At 48.8% G+C, this 23,716-nt stretch overlaps 1 protein-coding gene across 1 annotated transcript in view; it reads left to right on the top strand.

Moving 5' to 3' along the window:
- The first annotated feature begins 22,343 nt into the window (after nucleotides 1-22,343).
- The window catches only part of AMACR (alpha-methylacyl-CoA racemase), a 79,929-nt gene continuing 78,556 nt past the window's right edge, over nucleotides 22,344-23,716 (top strand). Inside the window, exon 1 of the mRNA XM_063925108.1 lies at nucleotides 22,344-22,504. The gene's annotated coding sequence lies outside the window, so the exon portion shown is untranslated. The remainder of the gene's footprint in view (nucleotides 22,505-23,716) is intronic.

Genomic DNA, 23,716 nt, shown 5'->3' with positions numbered 1-23,716 from the left:
CCCTGGGTTCCCCCAGGCGGAGTCCCACTCCATCAGGCTGATGTCTTATGTTCTGGTTTGGAAGCTGGCCCTCTGGTGGCCCACTGTTTCTTTGCCTTACTGAAAGGGTTAAAGCTCGTCTCTGCTTCAATGTCATAGAATTGCTTGTGTTATAGAACTTAATGTTCCAGCACATTCCTTGCTACTGTCCTTGTCTCTTATCTTTTTTATACCGTGTGAACAACCTCCCTATTTGAAATACAAACTTGCCCATATATGCATATCCTTCCACTGCGGCAGTTCCTAGCCAATCATGTTATGTTAGCCCCTTTTTGTGTTCTGTCCAATTAGTTATTGACTTGGGATATACACGCCCTAAATCCTTTCTTTTATATACTTTTGTTAAACGAACAATAAACAGTGTGAATCTTTACTGCTTGTGTTGTGCATGTAACTTGTGGCTAAAGGTTTACACTCACAGACGTCTGAGAGGCCATCACATCGAGGGTTAAAGAATATAGGGGCATATCCTTTCAAGTGGGGGCTACGTCCGCGATTCAGTGATCGTCCCTGGATGGTAAGGATAGAGAATTTATTGTCTGTCTTTGCCATACGGGATTGCGGTCATACACTGAAGCTGAATCCGTGTCAGTGTTCTGGGAACACGTGACCAAACATCTTTAATGTCTGGGACTTAAAGATACGTCTGAGAAGGGACCAGGGGTCCAAGCGCAATTCTCCAAAGACGTTAGTATCTGGGATACTTAAAATAGACCTGGGAGTCTATACATAACGTGACGTTAGTATCTGGGATACTTAAAAATAGACCTGGGGTCTATACGTAACGTAGAGAATACCTCGATTTGATCGTCTATATATTCTTGTATGTTTGTAGTGAGATAAGTTCTTATATTTGGTCCAGACGGCTGGTAAGTTTTCGTCTGCCAGATATCTTTACTCAAACACTTTTCCTGCTTCCTGATTAAAACGCTGTATTTTTCTGACATCTTGTACGAATGGTAAGTATCGTACACGTCAAAAGATTTCATGTTCTCACTATACAGATAATATTGTGATATTGTCAATGACTAATTAACTGGTTAGCTGATGCATATAGTAAGTAGAGTGTTGTACATTTTAGATATTTTCTTTTAAAGTTGTACTGTTGATTTATATTACTGTCTGACAATGGGCTCTAGTCAGAGTAAAAAAAACTACATATCCCCCGCCCCTCCCTGGTGAGACATGCAAGATGTATGTCGCCCGCAACTCTACCTCAGAGTATTACTTAGTTAACCCATGGGTGGATAATTTAGCGGGATGGACAGAGAAAGCAGGACAGGACCCATTCCTACGGGAAGGCAGTAATTACCTTTTCTATATGGAGGATTAAAAAAAAAAAAATGTCAGTTCCCAACAGCACAGAAGCGAAGCAGTAAGAAACTGTAAAATCTTTGAAAACCCTCTCCCTCCCCCTTACATTCCAAAGACCCCGCGCACTGACGGGGCCCGGAGGAGGGTATCCCAGCCTTTATTCAACTCACCCGTCATAGTAAAGATTCACCTCTGCTGCCACTTATTATAAATGGAAGTAAAATTCCCTTTTTAGTGGACAGCGGTGCAACAACCAGTGTTTTGTGTTCTGACCTATGCAGTATCCCCTCTCACCAGAAAAGATAGAAGGTCTCCGCCCCATGATACAGCAATTCTTACAACAGGGTATTCTCAGACATATTGTATCACCATACTGTACTCCTGTGAACCCTGTTGCCAAAGCTGATGGCAGTATAAGATTTGTACAGGATCTCAGAGCGATCAATCAGTTAATTGTCCCAATTGCACCAATTGTTCCAGATGTAAACTCACTCATTTCTGCAATCCCTGCAGATGCTGCGTTCTTCTCTGTAATTGATTTGAAGAATGCCTTTTTTCAGCATACCTGTAGATTCACAGACACAATTACTTTTTGCCTTTTCTTTTGAGGGTAAACAACTTACCTGGTGCAGATTATTGACGCACCTGTTGTCTCCAGGCCACATTGGGGCCCTGGCAACCTCACCATGGTTCAGTCCTGCTACAGTATGCAGATGATCTGCTGCTCTGTAGTAAAACTGAGGAGGCCTGCCGAGAGGATGGTGTTTCATTACTAAACTGGCTTTGTGAATGTGGACACAAGGTGTCCAAAACAAAAATGCAATGATGTAAAAAGCATGTTGATTACTTAGGTTTTGTGCTCACTCAGGGAGAGAGGAAAATCAGTCCACAACGCATACAGTCTGTATTGGGCCTGGTCACCCCAACTACCCAGAAGGAACTACTGTCCTTCCTGGGTATGGTAAATTACTGCAGACAGTGGATTTCTGATTGCTCTTATTATGATAACATTTTGAGACAAGCCACACTGAAGGACAAACCTAAAACTGTACAATGGTCACAAGAAATGTTAACTGCATATGAAAGTTTAAAATGTATGTTGATGAAAAGTCCGGCACTTGGCCTCCCCAATTATGTACTACCTTTCCATCTATATGCAAGGGACAATTGTAAAACCATGGCGGGGGTGCTCACACAGTTTCATGGAGGGAAGTTGCGCCCCGTGGCATTTTTTTTCCAAAGTCATGCCAGTGTCTGTGCAAGGTATGCCTGCCTGCCTCAGGGCTTTGGCAGCCTGTGCAATGGTTGCAGAAATGGCCACTACCCTCACTTTAGGCCACATCACAGTACTCCACACCACACATGATGTCCTGGCAATACTTAAAGGCTTGCACACACAGCACATGTCAGCACAACGCCTTAGTGGATATGAAGTACTCTTTTTGAGTAACCCTACCCTTACCATTAAGTACACTGCTAGTTCTTCTGGCCCTGCACCCATTCTCAATGCCCTTTTAGGCTTGAAAGGTCCCGAGGATGAACCACCCGACCTACATGGCTGTGCTGCTTCCATTGAAGCTGAAACTTCTCCCAGACTTGACATGTCTCCCGTTCCCATACCAGGCGCAGACATAGTTTTTGTTGACGGCTCCTGTAGTAGGCCCAATGACAATACATACCAGGCTGGCTATGCCATTGTCACCCTCCCTGACACTGTGTTGGAAACCCTGCCAATACCTTATCAGTCCGCGCAAGCTGCAGAACTCATTGCACTCACTAGAGCATGTCCCTCCCTTGACAGCGTCCATCTGCTCACTCAACTTCAAGCTGCTGCGACTAATACTGATCTCTCCGACTGAACTTACCCAATTCTGCAGAAAAAATCCTAAATCAGGATTAATCTGCAAAGAGGGGAAACCCTGTATACACCAGTCCAGTGCCCCTTTGCTCGTTGCCCAGTGCCGTGGTGTTGGTCACCGTGGTGAAGCCACAACACTCCTCCTACTAACCAATGATTTTTATGTTACTAATGCCAAATCACTTGTGGACCAGTATGTTAGCAGATGCATCACTTGCCTCAGGAACAACCCTAATAAAGCTAAACACCAGCATCTTGAATACCCCACAGAAAACTCTAGGATACTCACCCTTTGAACCCTTTGAAATACTAATGGGTAGACCCTTCCCCACACCCTGGGCTAAGAAACCGTTGATGATACAGGAAGGAGATCTAGAATTTATAAGAGAAGAGTATGTCAGGTCCCTGATAACAAAACTGAATGAAATTGAACATGAGGTTGTTTGTAAAAACCCTTTGAATCCACAGGAACCTACACACCCCTTTAAAGTCGGAGACAGAGTCGTGGTGAAGGTGCTCCCCAGGAACAAGAGCCCAGGAGACTTCACCTATGGTCCAGAGACAGAGGTCGTAGCAGTTACCCGAACAGCAGTCCTGACAGAGGACAGTCCTACCTGGATCCATGCATCCCGAGTAAAAAAGGTTCCTAGACCAGACCTAGAGAGGGAAGCAAGTGATTCCAGTGAGGTACGAACCGGGGCAGACAGCCCTGACCTCCCACCTAGCGAAGACAGAAGAACAGAAAACGATGAAGAACCTGCCCCCTATCTTTACCCTGGGGACTATCTTGATAGCCCTACTGGCCCATTTTCCCCTCTCAATGACTGAGGTTGATATAACTCAGAATAAGGGAAACTGACACTATGGTATAACTCTTCCACCACATACACCGCAACCTACATACTAGATTATTTCCAATTCCCCCAACTAGCTGCTGTCCAAAAGTCTGTTGACTACCAGATCCGCGCTGACACCACAGACAACCTAAGCCCCGAGGTACCCTATATTTGCGTTACAGGCCATAACTGGGGAAATGATTGCAGCTCATGGTCCGCGGCTGCCTGGAACACAGGTACCCCATGGGGCTATAAGCCCGCTGAAGCCTTAGATGAAAAGGATAAACACGGAACATCATTAACCCAACGATTAACCCTTCTTAAAATGCCCAACAATTACTGCAACTCCCGCTCAGGCTAAAAATTGCGCCATTGGTGTGCAGAAAGACGTAAGCTTTGCAAGAATCATATAGTATAACAATAATGATTCTAAGAGGGGATTGAAAGGGTTAAAGCTCGTCTCTGCTTCAATGTCATAGAATTGCTTGTGTTATAGAACTTAATGTTCCAGCACATTCCTTGCTACTGTCCTTGTCTCTTATCTTTTTTATACCGTGTGAACAACCTCCCTATTTGAAATACAAACTTGCCCATATATGCATATCCTTCCACTGCGGCAGTTCCTAGCCAATCATGTTATGTTAGCCCCTTTTTGTGTTCTGTCCAATTAGTTATTGACTTGGGATATACACGCCCTAAATCCTTTCTTTTATATACTTTTGTTAAACGAACAATAAACAGTGTGAATCTTTACTGCTTGTGTTGTGCATGTAACTTGTGGCTAAAGGTTTACACTCACAGACGTCTGAGAGGCCATCACATCGAGGGTTAAAGAATATAGGGGCATATCCTTTCACTTACCAAACTTATTGTATTGGGGCTGCTTAGAATCACTTTTACCTTTTGTTTTTCCTTGCGACCGAAATGGCCGAAAAACCAAACCCCTAGGCCTGGGGTTATAATTGGCAGGAAATCTGACCTTCTTGGATTCTGTCAATTCCTTACCAAACAGAATATTCCCAACAAAGGGCAAAGATTCCAGAACCTTCTTAGATTCTGAATCAGCTTTCCATATACGTAGCCAAATTGCTCTGCGAGCAGCTACCATTAAGGCTGACGCTTTGGAGGCAATAGTACCCATATCTATTGCCGCTTCTTCTAAGAATACCGCAGCCTGCTTCATGTGGGCTATATGGGATTCCTGCTACCTAGTAGGTGCCGCAAGCCCATCTTCCAGTATGTCAGCCCATTCAACTACCGCCTTTGCCATCCAAGCTGAAGCCATAGCTGGCCTTATGACTGCCCATGACAGAGAAAATATGGTTTTCAAAAACCCATCCACTCTTCTGTCTTGACATCATTTAATGATGTTGACGGTAAACGCAATATAGATTTTCACACTAATCGAATGACGTGCATATCTACCTTAGGAGGCACTTCTCTTATTAAACAGTCCCCAGTTGGAAAAGGGTAATAGGAATCCCATTTTTTTGGAATTCTATATTTTTAATTGGGTGTAGCTCAAGCTTCCTCCATGATTTCCATCAGCTGATCTGACCCTGGAAACTCGACCCTGTTTTGGAACGTTTAAACACAGGTGCCTTAGTTTTTAACATTGGCTCTGCTGAATCCTCTAGGGATAGAATAGCCTTCATTGCTCCAATTAATTCAGCTATATCCCCTGATCTGATACTTTCTACCTGTTCTTCATATGCTGAAGTCAAGTATATCGAGCTATCATCATCTGATGTATCATCTTGTGTAGCCTGTGAATTTGATGATATATTTACACTCGGTTTATCAGCTTTTTTCCTTGGAGAAGCTGTTGGGGCTATACCGTAAGAAGGGAGCTGCATGTATGGGTTAATAGTGTACCCTACTCCTGGTATTGAAGCTGTAGGGATTACCCGTTCAGCTATACTGGACAAGGTCAGTGCAAACATAGCCCAAGGTGGATCTACCTGCTGTTGAACAGGGATCTGCCTTGCAATCTGCTGAAACGCAAAACAATTTGTACATAACCCATCATGTGCTAGATCCTAAAAGGGTAATCCTACTTTGCAGGACAAACATGTTATGAGTGTTGGTGTTACTGTTAATGTAACCTCGTCACTTTTGTCGCTCTTAGACATGATAAATAATCAGCTTTTCACAGTGTACTACACGATTTGTGACTGTAATCACTTTACTATATTAAAGTGATATCAATCTGACCCCATCCCATGCACCAGCATTAAGGCTCAGAAGAAACCACTGATAAACATAAATAAAGTCAGCAATCACACTAGCAGTCAGTCACATGTTATATATTAGTCATATGAGCATATTATCAACTACAAACACATTTCAAAGTATGTAGGAGTACATATTACTGAATCCAGTTTTATACAGTCTTTAACGTATTCAGACGCATTGCGAAGAAAACCACAGTAATGTACACAGACTCATATGCAATAGGCACTAAACTTAACTATTCATACTGCAAAAAGTAGATAGAAATTTAGTGCTGTATAAACCGTACTCAGTAGAGTGGGATACAGGGAGACTCACCCCACTTCCAAGATCGATCAATACGTTAGCGAACGCTGAGTGGATCCAGACGCTACTAGTGTACACTGCCACTCCGGGAACTTTTAGTGAACACAGACGCACCGGTCATACAGACGTCTGTACTGCAACCGGGTCTCCTCGTGGTAGCACTTAGTGTAGACAGATGCAGCGCTATGCTGCGACCGAGACCCCTCGTGGTAGCGTCTGAGATGAAAGTGAAGCAATCAGTTCATGGCGGGAGACCGGCGGAAACTGGTCATGAACTGGGAGGGAGGGGGCAACCAGGAGAGCGTATGACTCCCCACCGCTGACTTCAACCCTAGGGATCGCAGCCTAATACTAATCCTGGTGCCTTATGATCCCTAAGGCCTAGCGCTGGAGCACCGGTGGTGGCGGTGCGCCAGCTACTGTTTGGTAGTCTCCTCCCAATACAGTGCGGATGTGTCCGTTATTCCCCTTCTAAGTGGAACCAATGCCTTACCTTCGCCCCGTGCTCCGGCCACGGCCTGGTAACGTCTGCTGGACCTGCTAGTATATCTGACACAGACGCCCGTCGAGACAGCACTTGTACCGCGGGTAAGCGTTGTTGCGACCCGGTGGAGAGTTGTTGGAGCGACTCTTTCCAATATGCGTGTAAGACGCTGTTAGGAAAGATCACTCAGAAAACGTAGTGTGTCAGGAGAGGTACTTTGCCACCTGTAAGCTATACACAGTGTCCTGGGGGTGGATGGGAAGTGTGGATGGACCGGGTTCCCATTCATTTGGCCCAGATCAGGTCTTATAGTCTTATTAGCCCAAGAAGCTGCTTCATCAGCCAGCACCTGGGTGCTGGGTTTAAAGCAGAGTCTCTCCCATGAGTCAGGTCTCCTGAAGGCAGCTAGTAGTCCAGGTGATAGGCCTGCTAGGGACAGTGGGATCCGGAGGGCTGGGCACTAGTGTCAGGATGCCGGGACTTGGAGGGTTCCTTATTAAGTAAGTGGGAGTGAGGCAGGGCCTAACTTCCCTGGTTGTTTATACTAAAGACATTGATCTTTCTTTTATGTATATCTTTGTTTTTGAGCTACCTGAATAAAAGGTATTAGTTGTTTTTGCACAAGCATGGAGTCGGTTGTTGGTGGATTTTTGTAGCAGAGCACATTCTAGCAAGTCTCCTGTTACAGTAGTAAGACTATAAAAATAAAATAAGAAAGCTTAGGGCTGCCCAAAACAGCAGCCCTGTGACCCTGCTGCCGCACCAAAAAAAACTGATTTGCCTGAGTCAGAGGGCGGGGGATATATGGACGGGCCCGTTCAGAGCCAGCCCTAACCAATATGATGCCCTAGGCAAGATTTTGGCTGGTGCCCCCTAGTACCACCGCTGGTTCTGCCTCTGACCTTGCACCTCTTTCCCAGCACCATCATTTGACGCACAGCCCAAAAAGGGGCATCTTCTTGCTGGGAAAAGGCATGGCCACACAATAGTAACCCCAATTCCAATTACGCCACACAGTGCTGCAACTTTATTCACATTTTATCTTGCGATAGTGTCCATAATTCATATTACATCCCACAGTAGTATCACTTTACCTTATAAACGTTACTCCTCACAGTAGAGCCCCTTATTCACATTACATCACACTGAATTGCTCCTTATTCACATTACACCACACCTTATTGCTCTTTATTCACATTAGACGACACAGTAGTGCCCTTTCTATATGCAACGCCACATAGTAGAGCACCTTATACACATAATGCCACACATTAGTAATGCATTTATACACAATTCCACACAGTAATGCCCCTTACACATATGAGACACATTAATGTCCTTATAAACATAATGCACCTTACACATTATGACAACCTTTATTAATGCCCGTTTACACATAATGTCCCTTACACATATGCTGCACATTATTAATGCCTTTATACACATAATGACACACATAGTGCCCCCTACACATTAGCTGCACATTATTAGTGCCCATATACACATAATGACACACATACAGTAGTACCCTGTTACACATATGCCGCACATTATTAATGCCCTTATACACATAATGACACACATAGTGGCCCTTTACACATATGTTGCACATTATTAAAGCATTTTTACATGACACACATAATGCTCCTTACACATATTCTGAACACTACTGAACAACCAACCCACTCACATGCACACAGCACTCACACTTCCACTAACACTGTGACCTCTGCCTCTGCTTGGATACAGATGTGTCCTGACAAATCTTGCATCAATGCTAACGTCGGGCACTTTTTTTTATGAAAATGCATCTTATTTGCATTGCTATGTGGCTAGGATGCACAAGCAGCTTCTGCTGATTAAACTAATATGCAGCATGCCAATATACTGTGTGAGACTGTGGCTGTATCTGCATATGAAATGCTACATACAGAATATAGGCATGCCGCATATCATTTTAATCAGCAGAAGCTGATGATGCCCCTAGGCATATCAAATGCCCTAGGCAATTGCCTAGTTTGCCTATGCCTATGGCCGGCTTTGGGCCCGTTGCATCCTGGGAGGACTGAAGGCTTGTGATCGTTTGGTGCCAATCCGCTGTCGCTCCATCATATCCCATTGTTATCCTGTGGATAACCTGTGGACCCTGACGGAAAAATAACGCTTTTCACTAATTTCCACAGTCTGCACATGTACGGTATGGAAAGCTTTGTGTCTTCATGCTCGGAAAATTGCATTGCGTCATATGATGCGTCTTGGGCAGGTGCAGCCTTTCGTAACATAGGCACTACTGGAGTGCACCTTGCCAGTGACCATGCAGACACACGGAACAGATGTGTCTTGGGAGCGTTGTGGGTGTGTACCCTGATGCCTGTGCTTGTCTGAGGCGCCCGGTCACAGATAGAATGCCTTCAGCCCTATACTTTATATGTGTAGCCTGCAAACGTTTTCTTAGATCTATGTAACAGGATTTGGATACAGACTGATATACATTTGAATCGGTAACTAAGGGAAGACAGTAACTTTTCTATTTTTACCTGTTTCTCCTATCCAATCATTGTAACAAAAACTATGGGGGTGATTCAGACCTGAGCGCTGCTGTGCGTTATCGCACAGCAGGCGATCAGGTCATAAGTGCGCATGCGTATGCACCGCAATGCGCATGCGCGTCAGCCAACAACGGGCATCGCCGGTCAGCGACAGGCTGGTGCGAAAATTCTAATCACACAGGTGTTCGCAAGGTAATTGACAGGAAGAGGCCGTTTGTGGGTGGTAACTGACCGTTTACTGGAAGTGTCCGGAAAAATGCAGGCGTTTCCAAGCGTTTTCAGGGAGGGTGTCTGACGTCAGCTCCGGCCCCGATCAGCCCGTTCTGATCGTACTGTAGGAGTAAGTCCTGGGCTGTGCACACACTGGATTTTTGCAACTCGGCATACACATAGGCTTGCACTGAGAATTTACACTCCCCATTGGGCGGCGACTATCTGAACGCAGGTCAGCAAAGTTAGCAGCCCAGCAACATGGGGGTAAATTTACTAAGATGGGAGTTCTATTTAAGATGGCATGTTGCCCATTGCAACCAATCAGCTTCTACTTCTCATTTATCTAGCACCTTCTAGAAGATAATACCTGGAATCTGATTGGTTGCTATGGGCAACATCCCATCTTAAATAGAACTCCCATCTTAGTAAATTTACCCACAGGTCTGAATCACCCCCAGTATTCATTCACTAGGTTAGAAACAGATCCCAGCTACAGAGAATCACTTTCTTAGCCAGGCATTACTCTACTTCTGCTTACACACGTGGTTCAGCTCTCAGGAGATATTTTAATATCAGCTAAAAAAAAAAAAAAACAAGTCAACCCAAGTCATTGCCATCAGGGTTGTTTTAAGGGGGCCCACACACGGTACAATTATTGCATGCTATTTGAACTTTTTAGTTCACATAGCATTGCATCTAGTTCAAATAGCACCGTGTGTATTGTCCCTTGCGATGCGATGCGCGCTCCCGTCTAGTCCATATCTCAAAGCAAAACAGTATGTGCAGGCAGGTATTTCTGTACTACAGCACACATAGGGGGTCATTCCGACCCGATCGTGTCCTGCAGTTTTTTCGCAGCCGTCCGATCGGGTCCGGAATGCGCATGCGCTGCGGCCACAATGCACAGGCGCATCGCTGGCCGGCGACGGGGAATGCCAGGCAGCGAATGTTATAACGAAGATTTCGATTGCAGCGGCGATCGCAAGGTGACTGATAGCAGGAAGGCGTTCCGGGGTGGCAACTGACCGTTTTCTGGGAGTGGAGAGGAAAACGCAGGCGTGTCCAGGCGTTTGCAGGGCGGGTGTCTGACGTCAATTCCGGGACCTGACAGACTGAAGTGATCGCAGTGGCTGAGTAAGTAACTCCAGAGCTACTCAGAAACTGCACAAAATGTTTTTGTACAGCTCCCCTGCATAAGCGCTCGCACACTTGCACAGCTAAAATACACTCCCCCATAGACGGCGACTATCTGATAGCACGGGTTGCAAAACGTTGCAGCGTGCGATCAACTCGGAATGACCTCCATAGTACATTGTGGTGTCAGGGCCATAACTAGGGGGGGCTAAGCGGGCATGCGCCCCGGGTGCAGGATTTGAGGGGGTGCAAAGCAGTTAGAGAGGAGCAGGGCTGTTGTTTTTATTTTATTTTACTGGCAGTGCTGTGCTGCTCCAGTGAGACAGCAGACAGCTCCCGGAGCAATTTCTCTGACACACCTGTCTGCAAGCAGCTGGCTCCGATGCTGTGCGGCGGGTGAGCTCCGGTACCTGGGATCTCTCCTATGTCGGCTACTGTCCTAAACTCTCTTCTTTGCCATGCAGTTCTGTGACTAGCGTGCAGTGCACTGTACAAGCTATAGAAGTGCACTGTGCTCCCAGTTAGCAGTATCAACCTCCGCTTTGCCTCCCAGATGGGGGGGGATTTGGTGTAGGTTATAGGGGGATGTAGTGTACCATAAAGGGTATGTAGTGTAGCAATGTACTGCAGTATATAGGGGCATGTAGTGCATTGATGTGGTGTAGCATATAAGGGGATGTAGTGTAGTGATGTAGTGTAGCATTTAGGGTATGTAGTGCAGTGCATAGGGGCGTGTAGTGATGTAGTTCAGCGTGTAGGGGATGTAGTATACTGATGTAGTGCAGTGGATAGGGAAATGTAGTGCAGTGATGAAGTGTTATGATATAGTACAATGTATGAGGACACACAGGGGGCATGTAGTTGAACACGCTGGTGGGGTATGTGAAGCTTAGAGCATTTGTGGCACATAGGGTAATATTGTCCAATAGTATCCCCTTTTTAAAAAAAATTTGATAATCTGATTATTTTGGTCTGACAGTGTTTGTTTTGCTGTTTTTTTTTTGTTTGTTTTTTTTGAGGGAGGGGGGGAAGCGCCAAATTACTTCCTTGCCCTGGGTGATGAAAATCCTAGTTTCGGCCCTGGTAGTATATTCAAAAATAAGATTTTACTTACCGGTAAATCTATTTCTCGTAGTCCGTAGTGGATGCTGGGGACTCCGTAAGGACCATGGGGAATAGCGGGCTCCGCAGGAGACTGGGCACTCTAAAGAAAGATTTAGTACTATCTGGTGTGCACTGGCTCCTCCCTCTATGCCCCTCCTCCAGACCTCAGTTAAGGAAACTGTGCCCGGAAGAGCAGACATTATAAGGAAAGGATTTTGGAATCTCGGGTAAGACTCATACCAGCCACACCAATCACACCGTATAACTTGTGATACACTTATCCAGTCAACAGTATGAACAACAACAGGGCATCAACAATGGATGCCAACATAACATAACCCATTATTAAGCAATAACTATGTACACGTATTGCAGAAAGTCCGCACTTGGAACGGCCGCCCAGCATCCACTACGGACTACGAGAAATGGATTTACCGGTAAGTAAAATCTTATTTTCTCTGACGTCCTAGTGGATGCTAGGGACTCCGTAAGGACCATGGGGATTATACCAAAGCTCCCAAACGGGCGGGAGAGTGCGGATGACTCTGCAGCACCGAATGGGCAAACTCAAGGTCCTCCTCAGCCAGAGTATCAAACTTGTAGAATTTTGCAAATGTGTTTGAACCCGACCAAGTAGCAGCTCGGCAAAGCTGTAATGCCGAGACCCCTCGGGCAGCCGCCCAAGAAGAGCCCACCTTCCTAGTGGAATGGGCTTTCACTGATTTTGGATGCGGCAATCCAGCCGCAGAATGAGCCTGCTGAATCGTGTTACAGATCCAGCGGGCAACGGTTTGCTTTGAAGCAGGAGCACCCAACTTGTTGGGGGCATATAGGATAAACAGCGAGTCAGTTTTCTGGACTCCAGCCGTTCGGGCTACATAAACCTTCAAAGCCCTGACTACATCTAGTAACCTGGAATCCTCCAAGTCACGAGTAGCCGCAGGCACTACAATAGGTTGGTTCAAATGAAAAGATGACACCACCTTTGGCAGAAATTGGGGACGAGTCCGCAATTCTGCCCTGTCCATATGAAAAACCAGATAGGGGCTTTTACATGACAAAGCCGCCAATTCTGACACACGCCTAGCCGAAGCTAATGCCAATAGCATGACCACCTTCCACGTGAGATACTTTAGCTCCACGGTCTTAAGTGGTTCAAACCAGTGGGATTTTAGGAAACCCAACACCACGTTGAGATCCCAAGGTGCCACTGGTGGCACAAAAGGGGGCTGAATATGCAGCACTCCCTTAACAAACGTCTGAACTTCAAGAAGAGACGCCAGTTCCTTTTAAAAGAAAATGGATAGGGCCGAAATCTGGACCTTTATGGATCCCAACTTCAAGCCCATAGTCACTCCAGACTGTAGAAAGTGCAGAAATCTGCCCAGTTGGAATTCCTCTGTAGGGGCCTTCCTGGCCTCACACCAAGCAACATATTTTCGCCATATGCGGTGATAATGCTTTGCTGTCACGTCCTTCCTAGCCTTTATCAGCGTAGGAATAACTTTCTCCGAAATGCCTTTTTCCGCTAGGATCCGGCGTTCAACCACCATGCCGTCAAACGCAGCCGAGGTAAGTCTTGGAACAGGCAGGGCCCCTGTTGCAACAGGTCCTGTCTGAGAGGCAGAGGCCATGGGTCCTCTGTGAGCATTTCTTGCAATTCCGGGTAGCAAGGTCTTCTTGGCCAATCCGGAACAATTAGTATTGTTCTCACTCCTCTTCTTCTTACGATTCTCAGTACCTTGGGTATGAGAGGAAGAGGAGGGAACACATAGACCGACTGGAGCACCCACGGTGTTACCAGGGCGTCCACAGCTATCGCCTGAGGGTCTCTTGACCTGGCGCAATACCGTTGCAGCTTTTTGTTGAGACGGAACGCCATCATGTCTACCTGTGGCAGTTCCCATCGATTTGTAATCTGAATGAAGACTTCTTGATGAAGTCCCCACTCTCCCGGGTGGAGGTAGTGTCTGCTGAGGAAGTCTGCTTCCCAGTTGTCCACTCCCGGAATGAACACTGCTGACAGTGCTTGTACGTGATTCTCCGCCCACCGAAGAATCCTGGTGGCTTCCGCCATCGCGACTCTGCTTCTTGTGCCGCCCTGGCCGTTTACATGAGCCACCGCGGTGATGTTGTCTGACTGAATCAGCACCGGTTGGTTGCGAAGCAGGGGCTCCGCTTGACTCAGGGCGTTGAATATGGCCCTTAGTTCCAGGATATTTATGTGCAGACAAGTTTCCTGACTTGACCACAACCCTTGGAAGTTTCTTCCCTGAGTGACTGCCCCCCACCCTCGGAGGCTCGCATCCGTGGTCACCAGGACCCAGTCCTGTATGCGAATCTGCGGCCCTCGAGAAGGTGAGCACTCTGTAGCCACCACAGAAGAGACACGCTGGCCCTGGGGGACAGGGTGATCAGCCGATGCATCTGAAGATGCGATCCGGACCATTTGTCCAACAGATCCCATTGAAAGATCCTCGCATGGAACCTGCCGAAGGGAATGGCTTCGTACGATGCCACCATCTTTCCCAGGACTCGCGTGCAGTGATGCACAGACACCTGTTTCGGTTTTAAGAGGTCTCTGACTAGAGTCACAAGCTCTTGAGCCTTCTCTGTCGGGAGAAACACCTTCTTCTGGTCTGTGTCCAGAATCATGCCCAGAAAGGGCAGACGCGTCGTAGGAATCAGCTGCGACTTTGGGATATTCAGAATCCAGCCATGCTGTTGCAACACTTCCTGTGAGTGCGCTACGCTGATCTGCAACTGCTCCCTCGATCTCGCCTTTATGAGGAGATCGTCCAAGTATGGGATAACTGTGACTCCTTGCTTTCTCAGGATCACCATCATTTCTGCCATTACCTTGGTAAATATTCTCGGTGCCGTGGACAGACCAAACGGTAACGTCTGGAATTGGTAATGACAGTCCTGTACCACAAATCTGAGGTACTCCTGATGAGGCGGATAAATGGGGACATGCAAGTAAGCATCCTTGATGTCCAGAGACACCATAAAATCCCCCTCTTCCAGGCTTGCAATGACCGCTCTGAGCGATTCCATTTTGAACTTGAATCTTTTCAGATAAATGTTCAGGGACTTTAAATTTAATATAGGTCGGACCGAACCGTCCGGTTTCGGTACCACAAACATTGTGGAATAGTATCCCTTCCCCTGTTGAGGAAGGGGAACCTTCACCACCACCTGCTGGAGAAATAGCTTGTGAATTGCCGCTACCACTACTTCCCTTTCTATGGGGGAAGCTGGCAGGGCCGATTTTAGGTAACGTTGAGGGGGCATCACCTCGAATTCCAGCTTGTATCCCTGAGACACAATCTGTATAGCCCAGGGATCCACCTGTGAGCGAACCCACTGGTGGCTGAAATGTCGGAGACGCGCCCCCACCGCTCCTGGCTCCACCCGTGGAGCCCCAGCGTCATGCAGTGGATTTAGTGGAAGCCGGGGAGGACTTCTGTTCCTGGGAACTAGCTGTAAGGTGCAGCTTTTTTCCTCTGCCCCTGCCTCTAGCAAGAAAGGAAGCACCTCTGACCTTCTTGCTTCTTTGTGCGCGAAAGGACTGCATTTGGTAATACGGTGCTTTCTTCGGTTGTGAGGGAATATATAGCAAAAAGTTTGACTTCCCAGCAGTAGCAGTGGAAACCAGGTCCGAGAGACCGTCCCCAAACAATTCCTCACCCTTGTAAGGTAACACCTCCATGTGTTTTTTGGAGTCAGCATCACCTGTCCACTGCCGAGTCCACAGGACCTTCCTGGCAGAAATTGACATTGCATTAATTCTAGAGCCCAGTAGGCAAATGTCCCTCTGGGCATCCCTCATATATAGGACAGTGTCTTTTATATGCCCCAGGGTCAGCATAATGGTATCCCTGTCTAAGGTATCCATTTCCTCAGACAGATTATCTGTCCACGCTGCTACAGCACTACACATCCACGCCGACGCAATTGCCGGCCTCAGTAGAGTCCCTGAATGTGTATAAACAGATTTCAGGATACTTTCCTGCTTTCTATCTGCAGGATCCTTTAGGGTGGCCGTATCCTGCGACGGCAGGGCCACCTTCTTAGATAAGCGTGTCAGAGCTTTATCTACCATAGGGGAAGATTCCCAGCGCACCCTGTCCTCTGGCGGGAAAGGGTACGCCATAAGTAACCTTTTGGAAATCAGGACTTTCTTATCTGGGGAATCCCACGCTCTTTCACATAACTCATTTAACTCATGTGAAGGGGGAAAAGTCACCTCTTGCTTTTTCTCCCCATACATATAAACCCTCTTGTCAGGGACAGGGTTTACCTCTGATATGTGTAAAATATCCTTCATCGCTATAATCATCTTTGGTTGCAATTTTGCATCATCGTCGTCGACACTGGAGTCAGAATCCGTGTCGACATCTGTGTCAACAATTTTGGATAGTGGGCGCTTTTGAGACCCTGAGGGCCTCTGCGCTGTAGGATCAGGCATGGGTTGAGACCCTGACTGGCCCGAGGTATCAGCTTTATCCAACCTTTTATGTAAGGAGTTTACATTATCATTTAACACCTTCCACATATCCATCCAATCAGGTGTCGGCACTGTCGGCGGCGACACGTCAGTCAACTGCACTTGCTCTGCCTCCACATAGCCCTCTTCGTCAAACATGTCGACACACGCGTACCGACACACCACACACACAGGGGAAGCTCTAAATGAGGACAGGACCCCCACAAGGCCTTTTGGAGAGACAGAGAGAGAGTTTGCCAGCACACACCCCAGCGCTATATAACCCAGGGATTACACAGTAACTCAGTGTTTACCCGGTAGCTGCTGTAATATGATTTATGTGCCTAAATTTATGTGCCCCCCCTCTCTTTTTCACCCTTCTACCGTGATTCTGCAGGGGAGAGCCTGGGGAGCTTCCTCTCAGCGGAGCTGTGGAAGGAAAATGGCGCTGGTGAGTGCTGAGGAAGAAGGCCCCGCCCCCTCAGCGGCGGGCTTCTGTCCCGCGATTTCTTGTAAAATAAATGGCGTGGGCTCATACATATAACAGTGTGCCACTGTTTATATGCAGCATTCGCCAGGAGGTAACAATTGCTGCCCAGGGCGCCCCCTCCCTGCGCCCTGCACCCTACAGTGACCGGAGTGTGTGGGTTAGTGTGGGCGCAATGGCTCACAGCTGCAGTGCTGTGCGCTACCTCATGTGAAGACAGGAGTCTTCTGCCACCGATTTCGATGTCTTCTCCGCTTCTGCCGGCTTCTGTCTTCTGGCTCTGCGAGGGGGACGGCGGCGCGGCTCCGGGAACGGACGACAAGGTCAGGTCCTGTGTTCGATCCCTCTGGAGCTAATGGTGTCCAGTAGCCTAAGAAGCGCAACCTAGCCGCAGTTAGTAGGTTTACTTCTCTCCCCACAGTCCCACGTAGCAGAGAGTCTGTTGCCAGCAGAAGCTCTCTGAAAATAAAAAAACCTAACTAAAATACTTTCTTATTAGCAAGCTCAGGAGAGCTCACTAAAAGCACCCAGCTCTGTCCGGGCACAGATTCTAACTGAGGTCTGGAGGAGGGGCATAGAGGGAGGAGCCAGTGCACACCAGATAGTACTAAATCTTTCTTTAGAGTGCCCAGTCTCCTGCGGAGCCCGCTATTCCCCATGGTCCTTACGGAGTCCCCAGCATCCACTAGGACGTCAGAGAAATGTACAGTAGTTCAAATAGCATAGTACAGAGTGTATAGCTCAGATCTTCCCCTAGCACAAATAGCACCGCGTGTGGGCCCTTAAGACATAAGGGCTGGAAGTAAACATTTCATTACTGGGGACAAACACTCGTTTCTAAAGGGCCCTACACATTTTACGATGCGCCGCCGAGGTGCCCGACGGCCGATACGGCCGACGAGCGACCCGGCGGCGGGGGGGGCAGTGACGGGGGGAGTGAAGTTTCTTCACTCCCCCCGTCACGCGGCTGCATTGAAGTGCAGGCAAATATGGACGAGATCGTCCATATTGGCCTGCATGCACAGCCGACGGGAGACCAGCGATGAACGAGCGCGGGGCCGCGCATCGTTCATCGCTGGAGTCTCCACACTGAAAGATATGAACGAGTTCATATCTTTCAGAAAATCGGCCAGTGTGTAGGGCCTATAACACACAAGGAGGAACTTGCAGCTATTGCCATATAAAAGTAAACATTCATGTCTCTAAGAGAGGAGTGTGAGACTGGAGACAGCACAGTAAGTACAGGGAAGTGACATACATAGGTCTGTGGGGTTCGGTATGGGATCCCGGCAACCAGGAGACAGACGACGGAATGGGCCCGGTGACAAACAATATTATATTCACTCACCAATGGTGGTGTGGACCTCAACCAGAGTGGGAATACCGGGCTTGGGTCAGGATTCCGAACGCAGGCATTTCACCGGCTGTTGGGATACCGGCATCTGTATCCTGAACGCCGGGATCCCGACAGCCAGGAAATGAACCGCATCCCGATCTGTCCAGTGTGAGGAGGGCAGTAAGTACAGGGAACTGGCAGTAACATACAGGGTGCAGGGTAAGGAGGGCAGTAAGTACAGGGCAGTGACATACAGGGTGCAGGGTAAGGAGGGCAGTAAGTACAGGGCAGTGACATACAGGGTGCAGGGTAAGGAGGGCAGTAAGTACAGGGCAGTGACATACAGGGTGTAGGGTAAGGAGGGCAGTAAGTACAGGGCAGTGACATACAGGGTGCAGGGTAAGGAGGGCAGTAAGTACAGGGAACTGGCAGTGACATACAGGGTGCAGGGTAAGGAGGGCAGTAAGTACAGGGAACTGGCAGTAACATACAGGGTGCAGGGTAAGGAGGGCAGTAAGTACAGGGCAGTGACATACAGGGTGCAGGGTAAGGAGGGCAGTAAGTACAGGGCAGTGACATACATGGTGCAGTATAATGAGGGCAGTAAGTACAGGGCAGTGACATACAGGGTGCAGTATAATGAGGGCAGTAAGTACAGGGCAGTGACATACAGGGTGCAGTATAATGAGGGCAGTAAGTACAGGGCAGTGACATACAGGGTGCAGGGTAAGGAGGGCAGTAAGTACAGGGCAGTGACGGGGTGCAGGGTAAGGAGGGCAGTAAGTACAGGGCAGTGACATACAGGGTGCAGGGTAAGGAGGGCAGTAAGTACAGGGCAGTGACATACAGGGTGCAGGGTAAGGAGGGCAGTAAGTACAGGGCAGTGACATACAGGGTGCAGGGTAAGGAGGGCAGTAAGTACAGGGCAGTGACATACAGGGTGCAGGGTAAGGAGGGCAGTAAGTACAGGGCAGTGACATACAGGGTGCAGTATAATGAGGGCAGTAAGTACAGGGCAGTGACAGGGTGCAGGGTAAGGAGGGCAGTAAGTACAGGGCAGTAACATACAGGGTGCAGGGTAAGGAGGGCAGTAAGTACAGGGCAGTGACATACAGGGTGCAGGGTAAGGAGGGCAGTAAGTACAGGGCAGTGACATACAGGGTGCAGTATAATGAGGGCAGTAAGTACAGGGCAGTGACATACAGGGTGCAGTATAATGAGGGCAGTAAGTACAGGGCAGTGACATACAGGGTGCAGGGTAAGGAGGGCAGTAAGTACAGGGCAGTGACATACAGGGTGCAGGGTAAGGAGGGCAGTAAGTACAGGGCAGTGACATACAGAGTGCAGGGTAAGGAGGGCAGTAAGTACAGGGCAGTGACATACAGGGTGCAGGGTAAGGAGGGCAGTAAGTACAGGGCAGTGACATACAGGGTGCAGGGTAAGGAGGGCAGTAAGTACAGGGCAGTGACATACAGGGTGCAGTATAATGAGGGCAGTAAGTACAGGGCAGTGACAGGGTGCAGGGTAAGGAGGGCAGTAAGTACAGGGCAGTGACATACATGGTGCAGGATAAGAAGGGCAGTAAGTACAGGGCAGTGACATACAGGGTGCAGGGTAAGGAGGGCAGTAAGTACAGGGCAGTGACATACAGGTTGCAGGGAAAGGAGGGCAGTGACAAACAGGGTGCAGGATAAGAAGGGCAGTAAGTACAGGGCAATGACATATAGGGTGCAGGGTAAGGAGGGCAGTAAGTACAGGGCAGTGACAGGGTGCAGGGTAAGGAGGGCAGTAAGTACAGGGCAGTGACATACAGGGTGCAGGGTAAGGAGGGCAATAAGTACAGGGCAGTGACATACAGGGTGCAGTATAATGAGGGCAGTAAGTACAGGGCAGTGACATACAGGGTGCAGGGTAAGGAGGGCAGTAAGTACAGGGCAGTGACATACAGGGTGCAGGGTAAGGAGGGCAGTAAGTACAGGGCAGTGACATACAGGGTGCAGTATAATGAGGGCAGTAAGTTCAGGGCAGTGACATACAAGGTGCAGGGTAAGGAGGGCAGTAAGTACAGGGCAGTGATATACAGGGTGCAGGGTAAGGAGGGCAGTAAGTACAGGGCAGTGACATACAGGGTGCAGGGTAAGGAGGGCAGTAAGTACAGGGCAGTGACATACAGGGTGCAGGGTAAGGAGGGCAGTAAGTACAGGGCAGTGACATACAGGGTGCAGGGTAAGGAGGGCATCAAGTACAGGGCAGTGACATACAGGGTGCAGTATAATGAGGGCAGTAAGTACAGGGCAGTGACATACAGGGTGCAGTATAATGAGGGCAGTAAGTACAGGGCAGTGACTTACAGGGTGCAGGGTAAGGAGGGCAATAAGTACAGGGCAGTGACAGGGTGCAGGGTAAGGAGGGCAGTAAGTACAGGGCAGTGACATACAGGTTGCAGTATAATGAGGGCAGTAAGTACAGGGCAGTGACATACAAGGTGCAGGGTAAGGAGGGCAGTAAGTACAGGGCAGTGACATACAGGTTGCAGTATAAGGAGGGCAGTAAGTACAGGGCAGTGACATACAGGGTGCAGGGTAAGGAGGGCAGTAAGTACAGGGCAGTGACAGGGTGCAGGGTAAGGAGGGCAGTAAGTACAGGGCAGTGACATACAGGGTGCAGGGTAAGGAGGGCAGTAAGTACAGGGCAGTGACATACAGGGTGCAGGGTAAGGAGAGCAGTAAGTACAGGGCAGTGACATACAAGGTGCAGGGTAAGGAGGGCAGTAAGTACAGGGCAGTGACATACAGGGTGCAGGGTAAGGAGGGCAGTGACATACAGGGTGCAGTATAATGAGGGCAGTAAGTACAGGGCAGTGACATACAGGGTGCAGGGTAAGGAGGGCAGTAAGAACAGGGCAGTAACATACAGGGTGCAGGGTAAGGAGGGCAATAAGTACAGGGCAGTAACATACAGGGTGCAGTATAATGAGGGCAGTAAGTACAGGGCAGTAACATACAGGGTGCAGGGTAAGGAGGGCAGTAAGTACAGGGCAGTGACATACAGGGTGCAGGGTAAGGAGGGCAGTAAGTACAGGGCAGTGACAGACAGGGTGCAGGGTAAGGAGGGCAGTAAGTACAGGGCAGTGACAGACAGGGTAGTAAGTACAGGGCAGTGACAGACAGGGTGCAGGGTAAGGAGGGCAGTAAGTACAGGTCAGTGACATACAGGGTGCAGGGTAAGGAGGGCAGTAAGTACAGGGCAGTGACAGACAGGGTGCAGGGTAAGGAGGGCAGTAAGTACAGGGCAGTGACATACAGGGTGCAGTATAATGAGGGCATTAAGTACAGGGCAGTGACATACAGTGTGCAGGGTAAGGAGGGCAGTAAGTACAGGGCAGTGACATACAGGGTGCAGGGTAAGGAGGGCAGTAAGTACAGGGCAGTGACATACAGGGTGCAGGGTAAGGAGGGCAGTAAGTACAGGGCAGTGACATACAGGGTGCAGGGTAAGGAGGGCAGTAAGTACAGGGCAGTGACGGTGCAGGGTAAGGAGGGCAGTAAGTACAGGGCAGTGACAGGGTGCAGGGTAAGGAGGGCAGCAAGTACAGGGCAGTGACAGGGTGCAGGGTAAGGAGGGCAGTAAGTACAGGGCAGTACAGTGCAGGGTAAGGAGGGCAATAAGTACAGGGCAGGGCGGTACAGTGCAGGGTAAGGAGGGCAGTAAGTACAGTGCAGGGCAGGGCGGTACAGTGCAGGGTAAGGAGGGCAGTAAGTACAGTGCAGGGTAAGGAGGGCAGTAAGTACAGTGCAGGGCACGGCGGTAGAGTGCAGGGTAAGGAGGGCAGTAAGTACAGTGCAGGGCAGGGCGGTACAGTGCAGGGTAAGTGCTGAAACACACTACCCGGCTTTTGCCGGCCGGGAAAAAGCCGGACGGCTTTTTCCCGTGCCGGCATTGTAGTTAACAGTGTGAGGAGGCAGTGGTGCAGAGTCCGCCCGGTTGTCTGTCTGTGACAGCAGCTTCCTGCGGGTGTCGGTGGGCGGGGAGTGGACAGCGGTGTACGCAGGAAGTGTTTCCCGCACGGAGAGGAGGTCTCCAGGGCAGCGGACGGAGCTGTGCGGCGCCGGTGACAGTGCAGGTACCTCTGTCTCTGTTTCCGCTACCTGACGGCGGGTTGGTTCACGGCTCCTTAGTATATAGCTCCAGCAGCGTCCTATGGAGGGGTACACATGTATAGGGGGCCGTGTCTAATGGAGGGGTCTGCTGTCAGTACACATAGGGAACAGTATCCTGCAGAGTGCACTGGCAGCAGCTGCTGCTCTACAGGAGTCGGACACTATATTACACTATATTACTATAGTATAATATATACAAATTTTTATTATATTTTTCTCAAACTCTTTTTCTCTGAACCCCCAGTCAGGAGAGGGGAGGGGGGGCACTCTCACTTTCTTTATATGGGAGCCCAGAGCACCTGCTGCCTCTTTATGTATCTGTCCAGATCCCCCTCGTACCCCGTTATGTGCCTCACAGGGATCAGTATGATATACCGATGTACGGAATGCCGGCAGTCAGCATCCCGACAGCCCGCTCTAAAGTACCCTAACCCACCCCTGCCCCCTACCCTAACCATCCCTTGTGGGTGCCTAAACCTAACCCTCCCTTGCCCGCTGCCTAAACCCAATGGTGCCAACGCGACATCGCAGGGCATCGCAGCGGCAGTATAGATGCTATGAAATCGCACCTGAACTGCCAAAGTGATTACCATGCGATGGTTCGCATGGTAATCACGTGATGGGCACGTCACCGCTGAGTGGGAATGGCCTCTGGCCGCTCCCGGCGGGTGCCCATCGCACATCGCAGTGTGATATATTGCATGTGTTTAAAAACCATATGCGATCGCACTGCGATGCGATAAATATTAAGTGCAGCACAATATCATGAGACTCAAGATTTGAGCGACGTGACTGCTTGGTGCCTAAAGGGCCCCATACACTACAGCGACATGTCGGACCCTCATGTCGCATACGATTTCCCTTGAACCGCCCAGCAGCTTCCCGGGTGGCAGGATCGCATAGGATAAATCGTATGTGGCCCTTTTGCGTATGATGTATCTTATACGATCCCAGCCATGCCTGCGGGATCCGACATATCACGAGTGCAGCACTAACGACCTAGGGGCTTCGATCCCATGCTCACGGGACCGCGCATCGGATCGGATGTAAAACACATCCGACTTGCAACTATTCATATGATTTATCGGCCCGAAAGGTTGAAATCGGACATTATCGTTGTAGTGTATGGGGCCCTTAACTGTAACCTCTCCTTCTATGTCTAACCCTAACCTTCC

The sequence above is a fragment of the Pseudophryne corroboree genome, chromosome 1 (assembly GCF_028390025.1).
Source record: "Pseudophryne corroboree isolate aPseCor3 chromosome 1, aPseCor3.hap2, whole genome shotgun sequence".
Classification (NCBI taxonomy): Eukaryota; Metazoa; Chordata; class Amphibia; order Anura; family Myobatrachidae; genus Pseudophryne; species Pseudophryne corroboree.
This window is presented reverse-complemented; position numbering and strand designations above follow the sequence as displayed.